Here is a 19,858-nt window from a genome sequence, read left to right as displayed (position 1 = left end):
AAAACCAAAACCAGAAACCGAAATCGGCTGTGAAATTGCATTGTTTGAAGATCTGGGATTTGAAAATGGCTTAAAAGAATTTCATTCTTCCCTCTCCCCCTCTTTTTTTTTCCATTTTTTTTTTTTCAGAAATAGATTTCTGTCTAGACAGGCAACCTGTGTATTGTTCCAGCCGAGTCAGGATTAAAATGACCCTGGCGACATAAGGATCTGATCAGTCGGAAAGTCTGAAAAGTGGAAGTTAATGGGAGTGCTGCTGTCATCCTCCTATACAGGTACGCCTGTAAGCGTGAGGTCAGAATTGAGGATGTGATTAAATGTCATCATCTTCAATTGGATTTATCATGTGCTGATGCATTTTCCTGAAATGCCTCCCAAATCTTACCCAAAGACATGGGTGGAAATGTTCCCTCTTTGAGCTGTGCCATTGAACCCCCCCAGGTCAGACTTTCCTCAGCTCAGCCCTCCCTGCATGATTTCAGCCCCTTCCCAGCAGCTTCTGGCTCTTGGCCGATGGCAGTCCTGGGGTGCCTGGCTCCTCCTCACCAGTGGCTGGGCCACCATCGTAGAGCACAGCACCATGGGTCCTGCTCCTTTTTTAAGTTAAAGGGTCACTTCTTAAAACACAGAACCAGTCCTAACACCAGGAACTTCATCCTAGGTCTCCTTCCTTCCGGCATGACAGAGCCGTGCGTTCTCTTTGGCTCTGAACACTGAAGTTTTCTCTGCCCAGCAGCAAGGTTTTGGGAAGGGTAAGGGCCAGTCTGAGTGGCAAGCGTGCAGCCTCACATCTGGCACGGCACTGGGCTCAGGTACCCTAAGAGATGCTGAATCCATGCCTTGGGTGATCCACCTACAGATTGCCAAGGGTGAACTGTGATTTTCCCAAAGAAGAGATAGTCTCTCTAAGTTCTCCCCTAAGCATTAATGAGAGGTCTCTTCTTATAGAGGTTTCTGTATGTTTACAATATGCACCAGGGTTTCTCCACAACTTCCTTCCAGTTTTACTTTCTTTTTTCTTTTGGCCATTGTATTTCAACTGAAAGTAGTGGGGTCCCTCCAGTAAGGGTTTCATGCTGTATGTTCTCTTTGTCACACAATCAAAGGGAATTTTGCACGTGACTAAAACAAGAGGCTAGAAGAGGCCCTCAGGGTATAGCTAGAAGGTCCTGGATTCCTCCACCAGTCCACAGGAGAAATCCTCCTGCCCCGAAGCAGTCATCTCCAAGGAAAATCTATGTGTTTGTGTTTTTAGACTCCAGAGGGAAGCTGGATACACTGTGGAACTGTATGAACCTTTCACCTTTCCACCAAATTCCAAATTTCCAAATCTTGAGATCCAGATTGTCTGAAAGTTAAGTTGTCTTTTAATGCTGGACATTCCTCTCAGTTCTGTATCATTTGAAGGCTGAGAGTCGGTAGCAGGGAGCAAAATAAGAGAAATGTTTTAAATATGTGTGACTAGTAAACGGATTGACATTTTGTCTTCTATTTCAAAAGGCTTTTCCTACTGGGAAATTAGTCTCTACTCATAGCGTTGTGATAATCCGCTTATAGTCCAGTTCATCAATATCTTAAGTACCCACATGCTTTTCCTCTACAACAAAGTAACTTTGTCATTTATGTGCTGGTTGTCAACCATCTCAAGAAAATTGCCTAGCAGAATATGGGTGAGTTTTAGCCAGCTGTGTATACTTTAATAGCATAGACTAAATAGTCCTATCAGTAATTATATTTTCCAGTTACCAGGAGCTTGTTAGACCCCTCAGAGTACAACTACATTGCTCTCTACCCTCAGGACCTTGCAAGCTGACACCAGATGCTGTAGGGACAGGGAAGGTCATGGAGGAACATGGGCATCAGCATGAGAACATGGCTGCTTGGCAAAGGTCCATTGGCAGAATAGAGAGGTAACAAATCGACAGGTAACAAATCGACAGGATGAGTAAAAAGCATCTTTTTTTGGCTCATTCTTGATCAGCTACATCAGTCCGTAAACTTGGTCCTTTTGGATTCCCTGAAATGGCAGAACAAGTCCTCAGTTTTGCATGCTGGTAACTCACTGACAACAGAAAGAGCTCACGGAGCTACAGCCACAGATTGCTGTGGCAGCCCTAAGTGTAAAGGGTTTTAGCAAAGTTTTGGGTAGAATTGGTGAGGACGGATCTACTGGTAACTAAAATACAACCTGAGACCCAGAGAATGCCTAAACTTCTGGCAGGCAGAAGCTGAGAGGGCATATCAGGGAAAGATCTTTGTATACAAACCCTATTTCTGTTCTTTCTAAAGATCTGCTTCTGACCACTGTGAGAGAGAGGCTACTGGGCCAGACAAACCCTTGTTTTGATGCAATGTGGCCTTTCTTAATCCATTTTAGGGTGTACTGTTGCCTACCCGGTGCTTCTGGCTTTGCAGCATTCCCTCTGCTGCAGGTAGCACTGCAGACACCTGGGCAGAGATCAAGGCCCTTGCTCTCCGTCTCTGTGAGTCAAGACAATGAAAATGCATTTCATCCCCGGTAGGGGCAGAATTACTAATGCAGAATGCTACTAAGAGCTTGCCCTGTTCCTCTGGGGTCTTGAAAAGGGAATCCTAGCAAACTGCGGTGGGTGTTAGCTTGTTTTCCATCACTGCCCTGGGTTCCTACAAGGGAGACACAGGGGAGCAGAAACAGAAGTGGAGCATGGGATTTTTTATTAGTGCATGAGCACTGAAAATATTACTCATGGTGTATAGTTTGACTCAATGCAGTTTTAGGTTATCTGCTGCACATACATTCACCATACATAAACATCTGACAGAAATTACACTTAGGGGTGCAGTTGGAAATCAGAATCATATCTCCACCCTGAGTTTCTAAAAGGACCTTTTCAACTTTAAGACTCCAAATTAGCAAACCAATTATTCATATGTGTTATTTTAAGCATGTTCTTTAATCCAGGCCCACTCGTCTAAGTGCACCTCAACCTGAGCAAGTAGGGGAGTGCTTTGCTCAACCAGACCTGGGTGAATTTTCCAAGCGCTGTTAGAAATTAAACAGCTGGAGTTATTTTAATATTTCCAAGACTGTCATGTCTTTGTAAGGAATCCAGACTCTGATAAAGTGCTGATTAATGAAGTCAGTTGGAGGAGGATAATTCCAATTTTGGAGCAGCTTCTGAGTTTTGCCATTTGTTTTCACTCTTCCCATCCAACACGGTGATGGCAGTGGATGAGGAGGTGCCCAGCTGGGGCACAGAAGGACAGCCGCGTTATTGGGTTGTTGACTCCTGTCCAGAGCTGTGGATGACCTTCCTTCCCAGGGGCATAGCTGAAGGCAAGCAGTGCTGCTCCACAAGCGATTTAGCCAATATAGAATTTTCCCTCTTTTGATGTACACTGAATAGGTGAGCTCACCTACTTTTTTAATTCACTGCTACTCGACGATCTTTGTTGCACACTACAAATATAAGAGCTCAGGACAGAAGGAGCAGGTCTCTGATGAATTGCATGCTAAAGGAGTTCCATATTCTGCCAGTTGTGTGATTACACACTGGGACATGTTTTTTAATGCAGATGGAAAACAGACATTTTGACAGGACCAAGTTTTGCTCAGGGCTATCTGTGTGCTGCTCCCACTGAAGCTTCTTGGCCAAATTTGTCCCTTGTTAGAGAAGACACAGCTCTACTGAGGCGTGGTGGAGCTGAGTTTGATACTGAGGTGCAGCTGAAGAAAAATATTCCACGCTGTCTCCTGTCAGGGCAGCATGAGGAGCCCTGGGAGAACCTAGTTATGAAATCCTACTGCTGCCCTGTTCTTGTTTGGCTGGCAAATATGCAGATTTAAAGAACAATGTTTTGATTTTCCAATTGATCTTTAATTCCATCTGTCTTCTTCTAAGCTTGTCTTGTTGAACGCACTCCCTGTGAAAAGACTGTTATTGGGGCTTTACCTGTTCTGAGCATCAGAAAATCTCAAAGATGTCTATCTTTCATGGGCATGGAGTATCACTGGAATATAAATAAATAAATAAACAGAGAAAGAGAGGAAAAAATACTGAAAGGCGTAATCTGTAATAGCATTGCAGCTCCTGCAATACAAGAAGAGAAAAACTTTACAAAGTCCTTGGATGTGGATCTTGCCAGAAGGGATCACGTCAGTGCAAGGTGACGTTTTCTTCCCTTTGGTGATGGCACTAGTGGGGCTTTGGAAAGCACTGGCACTCTAAGTACTGCAGCATTATCGTTATATAGTTATGGGTGAAATTTCTTTCCCCTTTTTCAGAGGTAATTTTGTTTGAAATGTCCATGCTGGTGTTGAATCGTCTCTCTGGAAGCCTTCAGGTCTCAAGGCTAAGACTGTGTTGAAAGGGGCAGTGTAGTCAGATGCAGGTGAGCTTGGATGAACTGCAGGAGGGCAAATATCTCACCTGTATTAGCCCTTGGCCCATATTAGATGGAAAGTCAGGTTAGGTGATTTGATAATCAATCAAACCTAAACGGGCAACTACTGTATCAATAGGCGATAGTAGGCTTGTAAATTAATGCCAAAATGTCAACAATGACGTCTTCCTCAGAAGACCTCAAGAAATACTGGAAGGAGGTTTTAGTTCAGCAAACTAGACTTCACATACTGTATGCACATGAGGCAGTCCCACTGATGTTGTAGGATTTATTCTTGTCTTTTGGCCCAGACATGTTTAGCTACCTTGCTGGACTGTAAGCTTAACATTATCATGAAGTGGGTTTTTTCATGCTGTTTCAAGGAATAAAAAATAGGCAAGTCCCTTGTGACATGGGGGAAGGGAAAGGGAATGGTTTGGAAATATGATTGAGCTCTTCCCCATGCAAGGGCTACTGTATAATGGTGCGAGCGATGATGGCTCTTGACAGCTCCTTGTGGTGGTCATGGTACTCTATAGGTAGTCCCACCTAACTGTTTCATTTAACTGACCTGTGCTAAAGGAGCCTGCAGTAACAGTACTGGAGAATAACGTCCTTCGTTTATCCATTAAACTCACCGAACGTTGCCAGCTTCACCTTGCCCAGCATGGCTTTGGTACCCTGTAGAGCTGTACAGGAAGCTCATATTTCAAATCACAGCTCATATGAGCTCATATCAAGTTCATTTGAGCTGTCCTCTGAGAGGTTCAAAAGGCCACCAGGCAGTGGCTAATAGTTAGCTGCCAGCTGGGTTCGTTAAAGCTAACTGAAGTCAGTCTGTCTCTTGTAACAAAACTGAGTCTACCACCTAATCCCCTCCATCACTGAGCAGCCAACCACTGAAAATTAATTTAAGCCTTGCTTGTCTCTGCATGGCCCAAAGTGAAGCTGTAGAAGACAAAGCTCTCCTCTATCATTGCATGTAGCACCCTGTTTCCTCCTTGTTTGTGAAAGAGTGTTTCTTTGAGGTTTTTTTAGGAACAGTCAAATATGACAACAGGGTACGAAAAACAAAATGAAATCAAGCTGCCTGCAATGAACAGGGAAGTAATTCTGAGAAACATGGCAATTTAGATATTAAAATCTTCTTTCTTCATGAGAAAAAAACCCATTCGTTAAAACAGTCATAAAGCCCTTTAAATCAGGCTCAGGTACCTTTTTGGAAGATGATTGCCAGTTCAGGATCTGTTCAATGTGGAGAAGTACAAATGCACTGGTTTTAATCATGATAAATAACTTCTCTTTTATCAAATCATCTCTGCTGGAAATAGTTTCACTCCGTGCAGTAACGATAATTTGCGCACTTATCATTCGGTACATTCCCAAGACAAGCAGCTAGCCGTGGGATGTAATTTAACAACTTATCAACCACAGGTTCATCCAGCCCTTTCCACCCAAAAGGGCATTTCACATTATTTAAGAGACTTCACCATATATTGCCATCAATTTAAGATTTCACCAGCCCCTAGTCATTAAAATTTTCCACTCAGCACTTCACTTTATAACCTGGGGACGTGGCTGCTGAACGGCGCCGGCAGACCCACTGAATTATCTGCTCTGTGCAGGTGATGGGATAATTACCAAAAGGATGCAAATTGCTAACTGACTATCAAAGGCAGCTATCATGATTAGCTGTACATGTCACACACAGAGGTTGGAAAGGCATGGTGAGGAAAAAAAAAAGGGGTCTCTGTCGCATGCTTATCCCCCTCCTTGTGTGTTTTCAGCTGGAGGTGTCTCCGGGGTTATGTCTATTGAGCACTCAGAGGGTCTGGCGTTTGACTCAGTGTGGTGCACGCCATCTCCGTTGAGTCAGCAGCGGAGAGGCAGGGAAGGTCGGCAAGGTCCCATGGTTCACTCCCCTGCAAAATTGTGTGGCAGGTCCAGGCCTGGAAGGGCCCTGGCTTCAAGGTCAGAGCGTGTTTTCATGACCACTGCAAAGGCACGTTCTGTGTTATCAAAGCCGGACCCGCAGGAGTTGTGTTCAGGAGCGGCCAGTTGTTTTGGTACTAGTGCATGAGACCATTAGTGCACCAGCTTTCCTTCATCTTGTGCATCTCCCAGAATCTCTCCAGGGCCTGCAGCAGACCAGGAACTGGCTCAGCAGCTCCTTTGCTGCTTTCTCTGGTTGTCCCCTGCCAGAGGCACCTGGAGACCTTGTCTGCTGCTTGGCAAGGAGAGGGGAAAAGACCGCGTGGAACGGCAGACTCTTCCCAGCTAAAGAAATCCATCCTGCCAAGTAACACGGGATGGTGTCTCGTGGCAAAGGCAGGTGGCTGTCGGTGAGGGAGGATGACAGATGAAGTCTTGGGGATGACAGTAGGAGTGAGGTCTGGTGGATCTGTTGATGGATGTTAAGATCTGCTTGTGCTGTGCAGGAGCCATAGACAGAGGCAGTTCAGAAAAAGCCTGCAGGGGATTTACCGCCACAGGGGAGAAGCAGGAGAAGAGAGGTGGCAGTTCTGCCACAGTGCAGCTCACAGTGCAGGGGATGCCTGGGCAGCGAAACGGGCTCTTACCTTTACTCCATGGTTGAAGGTGTGAAACAGGATGACTGCAGAAATCCTTTTAAAAAGTGAAGTTTTTAATAGGATTTTTTTTTTCTTTGAGGTATTCTTCATTATTTGCAGCCTCTGCAAATTAGGTCTCTGGGGGTGCGGTGCTACTGGCTAGACACACTGCTGCACGGCTCGGCACGGCTGGCAGGCGGCTAGCGTGTGGCTGGGAACTCCCTTGGTAGAGAGTGTTGTTTGGTCCCTCCCTTGCCCTTATGATTGCAGCCCGGTTGTGTGCTCGCTCTCCCGCTCTCACACCTTCTCCCTGGCTGAAGGATGGGGAATTAGATGGTGCTGTAGAGAGGGTTTGCAAAAGGACTGCTGGGCACAGGAAAGCGCTTCTCTGTTTAGGGTACAGTGCTTTGAGCGAGTTGACCTGGGCTTTGGGATCCTCTCTCTGCTGAAAATACCTGCTCGTGGGAGTGTAATTTCTTTTTGGATAGCAGGCTTAGGCAAAAAGAGGTTAGGGGGATTACTGGATGGGACTTATCCACCTGAAGAAGGATTTTCCCATCCCAGATTTCTGCAGCAGTGACCCTAGGCTTCCATTACAGTCAGCATACACATAACTAACATAGTCTTGGGTCTTCCCCTTCTTGTTCTAGACTAGGTCATGGCACCCTAAAACTGTGTTGTTCTTCCCCTTTTTCTATAGTGATGGAGTGACCAGCTTAGTGGCAGACTCCTGTGTTGCAATATAAATAGTGAGACAAGTCCTACTTGTTCCCATTGAGATGGATTTTATGAGACTGGGGACTATCTCTAGCCTTTGCAGCAGCTTTCTTATGACAGCCCTACCAGCTCTTACTGGCCCTGTTGTTGTTATCCTAAAAAAAAGCACCAGTGCAGTGCTTTCTGACCTCCTGACAGACACAATTGGGCCCAGTGCTCTCCAGCTGGCTATTGGAGCTGTAGCCAATTCCCCAAAAGCCTGCTAGAGTCTCACTGCAGCATCCTCAGGTTCCTAACTGTGCCTCCTACCCCTCCCAGGAGTCATGCTGCTCATGGCTGCTTCCTTCCTCTTCCTCCCCGCTCACATCCCTGCTTGGATGGGGAGGCTGGAGGAGCAGTGACAGCATTCATAGTTATCAGCATGGTGGATGACCTAACACGAAGCTTTTCTTCTCTGCTGGCTGCCTCAAAGCTCACAGGAATCTGAGGTGTCTGCCTGTTCGGCAAACCTGGCTGAGTCGGACCAGCCAGCCCGAAAGATGTCTGGGAAATAGGTCTGCAAGTCTCATTTCCTTGGGAAACCATCATTTATTATAAAGCTTTGCTTTATTTAAATAGAAGAAATCTTTCCCCTCCTTTGGCTACTTCTTGCTTTTAAAAGGTCCTTTGGACTGGAAGAAAAAGCATATAATCCCTTCCATAAATGGTTCAACATCCATTTTAAAACCCCAAAAAATTTGAAGAGGTCATCTGCCTCTACTCCACCTGCTGCTACCACTTGAGGGTTTGAACATAAAACCTACAGCACAGGAACCAGAAGTCAGAGACCTGGACCAGCCTTTTACAAGGCTGCACTGAAATAAAAGGAGAGAGGAGGGATAGGAAAAAATGGGGGAAGTAAAATAGGATGGAGAGAAAAATATGCACATGAAAATGAATTCTGGATGTATTTTTTCCAATCATTTTTAACGTTGAGGTGACTTTTGAGCAGATCGTTGTGCATGGTATTTCAGCCAGACCTGTTACAGCAAAATCTCACAGTGCAGCACAATTTAATTAAAAAAACCTTGCAGGATTCCCAAGCACTCATTAAGCCTCCCACCACCGCTGCGGTGCGGGAAGGCGTGCGGAACCGGGGGCTGAACTGCCTGGTGTCACACAGCACCCGCGTCCCTGGAGTTCCTGGCGCCTATTTTAGTCATCGCATCATTTTTTTCCTCTGTGCACCTCACGTCTCTTAAGTCTTTGCTGCCTCAAACGTAGGCAGTGCCTGGTGTTTTCACAGTTGGGTACAAGCTGTAGCAATCAAGGAGAGGGTGAGTAAGAGGGCTGGCCGTGCTCCAGCTGTTTGCCACTGGCAGCGCACTGACGTGCTGATTCGGGAACCGTCTGACCATTCCGTGCTGTTACCCTCTGTGGTGACATTTAGTGCTGGATGCTGGAAGATGTGCGGGCCAAAGCACAATCTCACAGAGTTCAGTGAGTAGCTTTTATTTTTTTGCTAGCTAACAAAGTGACCCTGCCATCGATTTGCTAAAATGCCACTCTACTGCTCAAGAAAGGAGGAAAATCCCCGCTACCAGCTGTAATGAATGTATTCCTGGGTTTACACCTGTGCAAACACGAGGAGAATGAGACCAGGCTTGGGAGAAGAGTTACAGCTGAGAGAAGACTTTAAAAAGATGTTGTTGAGAATAGTGCTCTGCCTCTGCCTTTGCAGCCAGGATCATTATCTCTCATTGCCATAACTTTGCGGTAGGCTGCTTGTGTCTGTGTAGCCGTTCATCTTCCAGATGGCTTACAGGTGCTGTATGGGATCAGCTTTAAAGTCTGCTTGCATAAGGTATTAGGGAGGAAGCATTTACTTGAAAAAAAATCATACAACTTCTCAAAATACAGGACAAATCTCCTACACCACATTATTAAAACACAGAGGTCAATCAGCAGATTTTTTGAGCAAGAATCCAGATTTTTAAACGCTCTTTGCTTGAGAAGGGGGCCAAGCTTTGAGGAGATGTCCCTTCTCACTTGGGTAGGTAACCACAAGGCAGGGTCTTCACCAACACCAGGCACTTCGCATCAGGCGGGGAGCTGCTCACGGCAAGAGTTTCTGTTTTACAGAAGATGATGGGTATTTTTGAAGTCTGATCTCAATTGTTTCTCTTCTGAAAATACATCTGGGTTGTTCTTTAGCAAGGTACGGAGACCTGGGGATGTCACTGGAGAGCCTGGGGGAAGGCTCTCCCCTGAGCACAGCTGACCCTCTCCGGGCTGCAAGCTCAGAGACTCTCCCTGTGCTTTTTCTCCACCCATTTGAGTGATGATATTGTTGCACAAGGTCTCACTCCTGGGCTGTATTTTGGATTTGTGGAGGGGATTCCTGCTGACTACTCTGCAGTGTTTGTGTTCAGTGTTAAAGACTTCACTAGGGTGTGTGTATTTTTTTCCAGAAGTCCTTCAGGAAACCTAACGAGTGTATTTTCTTGTAGCTGTCATCCTCCTGGGAGCTGTGTTAGGGTGCACGTACCTGCTTGGCTCCTGAGCGAGCACGGCGCAGGACGCTGCCTCCCGCCTGCTCTGTGTTTAGTGTCCACTGAACACCTTCGTACGTTCAGTCAATGCGAGACCCCCCTGTGCAGCCGGCAGCACCCATCCGCACAGCCTGGGGTAACTCAGCAGAGCAAATTAACGCTTCCCCCTCCTTCATGAGACCCAGGGCTGTACCAGCACGCCACCTTTTGTGGGTGGCAGCTGCCTAAGGAAAGTCTACAACAACAGGGCACGTAGAGATATCTTCATTCAATAAAACCTAGCAGTTGCTGGCAATCAGTGAATTAGGGAACTTCACAAGCCAGAGGCTGCAGCCAGATCCTCATGTTTAATAGCTGCCAGTGGGCCCAGTCTCCATGAATTTGTCTAATCCCTTTTTTAACCCATTTGTAATTCCAGCCTTTGCAACATCCTGTGGTGATGATTGGGTCTTTATTTGTTTTAAACCTGATGTCTGGGCATATCGTTGGATGGCCGTTTCCCTTCCTGCCAAAGCCACTTGGCTTCACCTCGTTTCTTCAAAGAGGGCTCTGATGCAGCACCATAAATCATTATGGCCAGAAAATATCCTTTTGAATCCCACAGTATCATTTCAAAGCTCTGGACTGTGTGTGGTCTTTTAAATACAAAATGTATGCTTAAAAAATTGAAGGGTATTCCCCCCCCCAAGTGGTCTGGAAAGGAGCAGATTGTCCTTGGACTGTTTGCAGAAACCGGATTTCAGCAGCTGTCGTTCGTTTGGCTTCTCCCCACCTCCAGGACTGCTGATATCCTGGAAGGCAGGAGGGGGATGGCGTTTGGAAAGGGGGAGCAGGGTTTTGAAATTGCTACTAGTGACGTTCCCACATTCAAAAGATCTCTGTTCTCCCATATCTTAAATTTATTGTGCTCATTTGTTATTTCCTTTGACCAGAGGCCAACAAACAGCAAGCGATATATATATATATTTTGCAGAACAGAACTAAAGAGTGGTTTCCAGTACAGGGCAGACACAGTCTTAGAGCATTGTTAAAGCATCTAGATTCACCCTGCACGATAGAAGGGGAAGAATCAATGCTGCAATCAGCAATTCAGAAACAATCCCTTTCCAAAGCTAAAAAAAAAAAAAAAAAGAAAAGCAGAACTTCCACCCTTTAAAAAAGAAAGTGAAAAGGAATCTGAGCAAGTTTAAATTTGGTGAGCATTTTTTGAGATCTGAAATAAAGTGCTACAGGGAGCTCAGGATGGAGAAAACCATGGTTCACTGGCCAGAGATTTCAGCAGAAGAGTGAAATTCACTGAACTCTCCGTTCCTGAATGTATTGAAGGATTAAGAGCCTGATCCTACGCTACGTGGAGGTAGTGGGACTTTTGACTTGGTCAAACAAGGGTCAGCTCTAAATAAAGGGCTTAGGTCCCCCAAAAAGCAGATGTGCTGTCCTGTAGGGTATGGGCAAAACACCTCTGTCTATTCAAGCAGATCCTGTTGTCCTAACAAGAAGTCAGAGCTCATTTCTGCAAGGAATACCTCTTTTCTTGCTTCAGGAGAGCAGTTTCCCAGGAGCTGCAGCTGTGCAGAATATTGCTTTGCAGCAGGTGTGAAAAGCTTATGCTCTTGCAGTGTCACAGAGGAGCTCTGTATCTACTACAGCCATCCTAGTACAGAGAATCTGCATTTTATTTCTGCCTAACTCATCTGCTGCACACCCTTTTAAACCAATGAAAGGGGCCACAAAATTTGCCCTTGCATGGATAGAGTACAGCACAGAGAGCAGCTCAGAGAAGCCAGGCAGGGAACGCCATAGCTGTCTGCCTTTTCCAAAAAGGAGCAAATTCTGATATGTCATGCCAGATCCTGATGGTACCGGGCTATTAATAGCAGCAGGTCACTCTAGGAGAATGCATGAGGAGGGTGAAGCACATAGCATATGGTTTTGCACGTTGAGGGACGCAGCAGTTAGTTAGCCAGAAGCTGGCTTCATCTGGGTCTCTCTGATCTCACAAGCTTTGTCCTCATAAATATGTGTGCCTGGAACAGTCTGTACCAGTGGTTTCGGTCACTTTGGGACTTCAACCTCAAGTTGTGCAAAACCTCAGACATGTACAATGCTAAACTGCCTTTAGTGATTCGTTAAACCAAGAAAGAAAAAAGAAAGAAACGTCACCATCCTGACATCTAGCCTGGTGTGTGAGTTTGTCCTGAAGACAGCTATACGTACACTTGCCTCTAAATCAGAGAATCTAAGTTAATTTAGTTGTTGAGCTATTTCTTATGCCAAGAATAGCACACCAAAGGGCTTCCCACCCAGCACTGATTTTGTATAGTGGTGTCATGACCGTGGACTGAGTTTATAGAGCCAGATCTTTGTTGTGTTTATCCCTTCTCTGGTAACATCTAGATTAACATTTGAGGTGACAGGCCATATAATACATGAAAGGCAAATTAAACAGCATCATAGTCTCACCCAAATGGACTCCTCTGTATAATGGTAGAGTAGCATAGACGGGCATTAAAAGTGAACATGGCTCTCTGATAGTTAAAAACCAAAGCCCCCTTCACTCCCTTTTTAATAGCTGTGGCTCTGAAAATGACATTAGTTTTACTGCTGTTCTTAAGGCTAAAAGGAGAGGCACATGTGACTCTTTGGTCTTTCAATTAAAATGAACTTTATTGCAAAACGTTTGTTCTTTTGTTGTCTTGCCAGCTGGGTGGCTTCAGGAGCTTGAATAATACATGTGCGGCATTGTACAGTAATTGTTCCCCATCCTCAAAAATTCACAGATTATGAATTCATAGATTGTTTGTGCAGCTGACGGTGGCTTTGAGCTTCTCCATAGTTAGAAAAGGACTGAACCCAGTGCAGACTGCATGTATACAGCTTTAGTGAATCCAGATTTAATATTTATCCTTAGCCTGAGTTGGCAAAACAATAAATCAACCCCAAGCCTACTGCAAAGGGTACATCAGGCTGGCAGGGTATGAAGCCCAGATTCATCCTGGCTGCCCTGAGATAAAGGGAAATCTAACTGAGGTGCCTGATTCAAGAGCATCACCTAAGCATATAACCTAAGCGAGTGCAAGTGAGACTGCTCTAGAAGGCAATGAGAATGGGATGAATCACCCTGCAGGACCTCTTTATCTGTCTTGGGAGAAGAAATATAGACCTCTTAGGGTGACCAGTCAGTAATGCAAAGTTCAGGTAATGCGTTGAGTTGACATGCACCCAGGCCTGCGTGCCTGAAAGTGTTCAGGTCCTGCCAGAGAGAACTATAGAGCTAGTGAAGTGTCAGAGTAGCTGCTGTTGTATTGCTAGGACTGCTCCGACCTGGGAGGAAGAGTGGCCTCGCAGCTAGAGGTGGGAAGGAAAGAGAGAAAACAGCAAGGTAAAGGCAGAGGAGCAATTGGGAATAATGAAGATGAGGAAAGGAAGGAGAAAACACAAGAGAAGCTGGAACAAAGAAGCTGAAAAGGACATAACACTGCAGTAAGAGCACTTTATAATGGTGTACATATCTGCAAACAATCTGCGTTTGTTCCTCTCAGCAGAATGCATTGGTGCTCCAGTTCCTCACCACTGAGCAGCTCTAATAAGGACTCCTCTGTAGTCTCCTAAACACCTCCCATGGCTTATGCAGGGTGTGCTAACATATTTGTAAAGGTTTGCTTAGCAATGAATAGATCTGCCCTAACTTCAAAATACATCAGTGGCATGTAGCCTCAGGACCCCCTGTATCTTAAATGTATCCCTGGTGGCAAGCCAGATTTAACTGTACACAAAAGCCATGCTGTTTTCTTTTTTTTAGGGCACAGCCTTTACATTCAGCTCCAGGAGTTGCAGCCATCTACAGCACATTGCCCTGATGTGAGCAAAGGAACAAAGGCGTTTTCTTCACAGGTGTGTTTGTCCCTGCGCATCGTGGGTGCAGGCGTCAGCTTCAGCGCTGAAAAGCATTTATATTTGATTACTCTTCTTTTGAAAGAATGTCACTCTCAGAGAGAATTTCAGTGCCTCGGGGCACAAGGAAAGGATTGTTTTGGTTGTTTTGAATTGAGTGTTGGCTCTTTGCGTGGCAGGGTACTCCACTTCAGTCTCCCATTTGTGGGGTCTTTGCCCTCGTGCTGGTGTCTTTCAGCAGACCTCACTGGTAGTGTAATAGTGGAGTGGATTAGTGCCATCTTTCAGAGAGTTTGAAACTTGACAGAGTATTACTCTAAAACAATGAAGTTATGTCTGCAGTGAGGTCCTGAAGACCTGGCAGGTATTCATGGTACAAAAATTGGACATCGAAGTCTCAAACCTAAATCTCATTCTGGCTGTATGAACACGAATGCTCCATGAAGGATGGAGTGCTCCTCCTTTAGGATGGACACTGCACCCGAAGGAGTAAATTTTGCATGGAGAGATGGATCCCTGCTGCCTCTGAGCACAAGGGATGAGTGAGGCGTGAGAGGGAATGGCACTGGAGGACCCGCCGCCCATCTGCCCTTGGCTCCTTGACAGCCCTCAAGGGTTACTGCAGCTGGACCGTGGTTTGGAGCAACCCCAGGTCCCATCTCGAGCAAGGGGCTACGGGAATCTCCTCTGCAGTTCCCTCACTTTTCTGGTGCTCAGATCTGAATCCCAGAGGTCTGAGGCTTTGAAGAAACCATCGCCCATGTCCAACCACATAAATCCACAAGGTTACTGAACTTACGAAAGCTGCTGATGAGTATCTGTGATGGGAGGTGGTTGCTTCAGAGTGAGGTTTTGCTTATGCAGCATCGCTGAGCAAAACTTAATCTGAATTAACTGAATGTGTGAATTGAAAGTGGATTAGCAATGCCACGTAAATGGATGGATTCCTTAGATTCTTCTTGTCAGAATTAAAATGGTCCTAATTTTTTTCAGCGTAATTATGAGAGAGAATATCATACAGGCCTTTAATGAGATATAACTTACTGACTGTAAAAGTTAGTTTGAGTTAATTTTTTTGAGTCTCCCAGCAGGGGTGTAACTGGAATACAGTCCTGAAATTTTTTTAGTAGGAAACTTGTATTGTCTTTACTGGGGATTTTAGTAACTGATTCTGATAATGTTGTAATCTGTTTTGATTATGATTATACTATTTTTAATCTTAGGATATAAAAGCTCTGAATAAGCAATTAATTAATCCTCACCATGTCCCTGTGAGATTGGTAAAGGCCTTGTAACAATCACTTCATTTGTTGCTGTGCTATGTCTGCTTTTAGTCTGGAATACAGCAAGGCAAAGCAGTGCTACAAGATATGGGAGGGAAGATGAATATCAAATCTTATTGAATGCATGGAAGGAATTAAGGAAGAAAAAAAAATTTTACTACCCAGCTTAGAATTTGGTCAAGCCACCATGATGCACTCGCGAGAAAATGTCAGGGGAGCTTTAGCGATCAGGGCATCTGCTTTATGTCTAACCAAATCCACAGCTCACATAACGGTACCACACACACTACACCGTCCTGGGGAACAGCTTAATAGCAGGGTGTAAATATTAAGGATTAAAAATAATTTACCTGATTTCCTTTTATTTGGAAATAGGATTTATCTATTTAAATTACATTTCTTAAAAAAAAAAAAAAAGTAAAGAAAAGAGAAAACCAAACCCTCTGAGATCATGACTGCTCTCTGAAGGCTGACTCTCCATTTTCATAGCCTGCTCCATTGGCGTTGCAGTGCAAAGTGGTACTCCTCACAGTCTCTTCTCTGTACGGGCAGCTTCTTTCTTTTCCTCAGCAGACAGTTTTATTTTCTACTCAATGCTAAGTCTCATGTTTCTCTTACTTCTTTAAATGAGAGCAAGCACTGTGCTTTTGTTCTGCTCCTTTTCCAGTGCCTTTTTGCTGATCTTCTCTGCATGTTTCTGAAAGGTCAGGAAAACAAATCAATACGGAAAAGGACCTCCTGCCCCTTTTAACCTAACCTGTAGGAAGGAGGGAAGGGAAATTGCCAATTACATGAAAGGGAATTTTAAATATGCTTGAAAAAAGCACAGTGGGAGTGAAGGTTTGGAGAGACAGGTGTCGACAAGACCAGTCTCTGCAGTTCACAGGGTGCCTTTATGAACTCGCGGTCTTCTCCTTCATGACAGCATATGTGGGCAGATCCATAGAGCTGAAAGGCATCCCATGAAAGAGGCAGTGTAACAGGGAATGGCCCTCTCATTTCAGCATCACTGACCATGAACATCTCTGCAAGGGAGACCTTGGTGCACTGGGAGCTGGACTGAGACGCGCCACATGATTTGAGGGCTAGCAAATGCTGACTGCTGTCTTGTACTGGCTGGGTTTGCTTCAGTATTTTCTGGTTACCACTATCTTATTTCCAGTCCTCCAGGTGACCAGCTCCTTCTTCTGCAGATAACCACCATGCATCATGCAGAGCATCAGGAAGCAGAAGAGAGTCTCCATATCTGCACAGCAACTGGACGCCTGCTGCACCATCACTGGAGCAGTGAGGCCTATAATTGAGTCTTTGTCTAAACTCAAGCCTGAATACTACAGCCAAAGTTACTAATCATGGCCTCTGTTCCCAACATCTAGCCTCAAGCATTCAGCTGAGAGCCCTCCATTAGGGAGGACTCCACTCCTGGGAGCTTCCTCAGTGCTCCATGGAGAAGAGAGAGTTCTCCCTTTCCTTTCCAATGATGACGACTTCTATATTGCTCATATAGGGTCTTCATGCAAGTGTCTTAAGTTAGATGCTAAAAATTCAGGCCTTAATCTCTTAAATTATTTTAGTCTTTAAGCATCTGCCTTTGAATTTAGCCTTGATTGATCTATCAGGTGCGAGACTTGAACACTCCATTAATGCACCTTCCTTTGCCCCCAGCCCCACCCCAGATTCCTTTTTAAGAACTGCTTTTGACTTACTACTTATGTGGCAAATACCACAGTGTGGAAAAGTGGCTAATTGTTCTGCCCTCCGTCCAGCACCAAGATCAGCAAATAGAGAAAGGCAGAAAGCAAAGTGAGCCACTGCTTTAAACCCCACGAGTTTCAAACAGTGGCCATCTATCCTGGGTAAACAGCAACATTTTGCACAAGTATCAGCGGATGGCTTCTGCGCCCCCCACTAGCTGTCTGCTTAATTTCCGATCTCTTCTTTGCATTACATTTTTCTTACTGAATCAGCAGTAGAGATCAAACCCTCTCTTCTTACATATATTTACGCATATAGCCCTCTTGCAGGGGAAAACAACAGTGACTGTATTTCTGAGAAGGCTCAGCATTCATGCTGCTGAGCGTAGGATGGTGGAGCTCCTCCTGCACACTGGTAGAGTGTCAGTCACCAGAGCAAAGAGACGAAAGCAGGAGACAGAACCAATAAAGTAAATGTTTTCCCTTCCTGAGGTGGTCTGTTGTACTACTGAAACTGCTTCATCAGAAGCTTTTTAAGAATAAAGTTTGTACCTTGTTTGCAGTAAGAGACTTTTGCAAAAAGCAGCTGTTAGAAAAACAACATCCTTTTGCAGATGCTAAACACAGAAGCCCACGATAGGTGTTTTTCAGTCTTCACTTCTCTTCCTCCTTTGTGCCCTGCACCAAGCCATTACGCTTTGGGCCCGTTATTGCTCTTCAGCTGATTGCGCAATGCCGACGGCAGAGCTAGGCTGAAGACAGATGACGCTGGTGTGTTGCACCCTCCATTTTGAAATGTGTCCTGGAAAGGTCTGTTTGGATAAGCTGCTCACATCTGCTGTAGGGTTGCTGTGCCTCTTGGTACACTGTTTTCATACAAAGAATAAACTGTAGGACTCTGAAAAAAGCCCCAAGTTAGAAAACCATTCACAGTTTTGAGGTTGTTGGGTGAAATTTCTTACACTGAAATGCCCTGTGTTGTCAGAAAAGTGAGCCTAAGATTTATATCCCCAGAAATGAAAACAGAAATCGGTCCGTTAGACTGGGCAGAGAGTAATTAACCTGCACATGCCTTTACTCTACTTGAGAACATGGACACTTTACTAGGGAGAAACAATAGAGTTTGAGACCAGATGGGACCATGTATTTGGCTTCCTGTGCAGCTCCAGGCAGCTCTGGTCTTCCTTCAGGTCTTTGGAAGGCTTCAAAATGCTGCTAATAAGGAATTATTAACATTACATTAATACCCCTTACGTTGCTGGATCATAGACACCTTAATGGGCCCTCCTTAAGGAGGCAGCCAGATTTTAATCCTAGTGGTGTAAATCTGGAGTAGTGGATTTTAGTGGATTTCAATGGAATTCCTCTAGAAAAATCCACATAAAATGGAAATGAAACAATTTAAAAGCAATATATTTTTATGCTGGTTAGCTGCCCCTGTCCTTCAGCCTAAAATATTGTTTGGGATCCTCATTGTTGGTTTGAAATGGCCGGTCAGAAAGATATCTATCTAATCAATCACTGTTCACATTGTTACGGGAACTTCCCTCTTGCAGTCTGATGTATCTCAGAAAATGACACTGAACAGCTCAGCATCTCTCTGAGGTGACAGTATGGTCACCCAGCCGTAACTCGCATGGGAGCGTTTTGCAGACCTTTTGAGGTTTAGTTGCTCAGAACATCATGCAGTGGTGTTTTGTGTGAACTTCTGCTCGTCTTTATCTCTCAGTGGAGACAGGGGTGCCGAAGCAGTAATGCCCTCTGGGACTCGTCGTGTAATGCGTGCTCTAAGTGGTCAGGATGTGCTGCTTACCTTCTCCTCAACCATAAAAAAAGGAGCATGTACGTGGCTTACTAAGACTTGAGCAACGAAAATCAGAGCGATGGTCTGAAATGAAGTAGATTGGTGACAGAAAAGCCAGGTAATTAACATGTAAAAGTTAATTGTTGCAGGCATTGCACGTGGACTGAGCTGTTTTATGCAGAGACAAGCTTGGCTGTTTGCTGGGATATGGCAGGGCACACTGAGCGCTGTGGCCTTACGCAGCATGCCTCACGCCACAGCTAGGCATTTATTCTGCTGATCAGATAACTCCGCGGGCAGTTACCCCCATCGCCCCATGCTGTTTAACTTGTACCAGGTGCTGAAGTGCTTGTGCTGTGACGCAGCCCTGAGCGTCCCACCACTAAGTCATAATAGCAAGCATGATGAAAAATAGTCTTCATCTTTCCTCTCCTGCTGTTTTGTGTCAGACTCTGCTGAAAATTTGGCACCAGGTTCCAGAAGCTGATCAAGCCCTTGTCTACTGTACTTTACTCACAATTTCCCTTTAGAAAAATGCTATCAAGAACAATCCTCAAGGCAAGACGTTGTAAAATTATGCTGAAATCGCGTGCGAGGTGAGCCTGCAGAATTGGTTTGTGATTCTGATACCTCTGGTGTTTTGATTTAAGTCTTTAGCTTAAGCTACCAACAGGGTATTCTGTGTGCGTGTGTGTGTGCACAACACAATTGTATTTTTGCTGCCCACAGACCCACACGCACGATTAGGCAAAGCAAGCTGTCACTGCCCATAGGTTTGTATTCAGGAAAGAGATGTGCCTGTGTCTTGCAATGTCCTCAGATCTCTAGAAGAGATGAACCGCAAAGATCCAAAACAGAAATTACTTAAAAAGTTAGTCTCCAATAGTCCCCTAAAAAGGCATGAACGAATGGTAGACATTTACTCCAAAATCCTTCTACACGGTAGTGTTTAATCTGCAGTGTAAGAATTGCACTTGCTTATATAATAACAGAGAATCCTGAA

At 45.0% G+C, this 19,858-nt stretch overlaps 1 protein-coding gene across 1 annotated transcript in view; it reads left to right on the top strand.

Annotated features, from left to right (window-relative positions):
* KIAA1143 overlaps positions 1-14,030 on the top strand; it is a 59,668-nt gene extending 45,638 nt beyond the window's left edge. The window contains exons 4-5 of the transcript XR_014229169.1: positions 130-275; positions 13,983-14,030. The gene's annotated coding sequence lies outside the window, so the exon portion shown is untranslated. The remainder of the gene's footprint in view (positions 1-129; positions 276-13,982) is intronic.
* The last annotated feature ends 5,828 nt before the right edge of the window (positions 14,031-19,858 follow it).

The sequence above is a fragment of the Platalea leucorodia genome (genome assembly GCF_965183815.1).
Source record: "Platalea leucorodia genome assembly, chromosome: 1".
Classification (NCBI taxonomy): domain Eukaryota; kingdom Metazoa; phylum Chordata; class Aves; order Pelecaniformes; family Threskiornithidae; genus Platalea; species Platalea leucorodia.
This window is presented reverse-complemented; position numbering and strand designations above follow the sequence as displayed.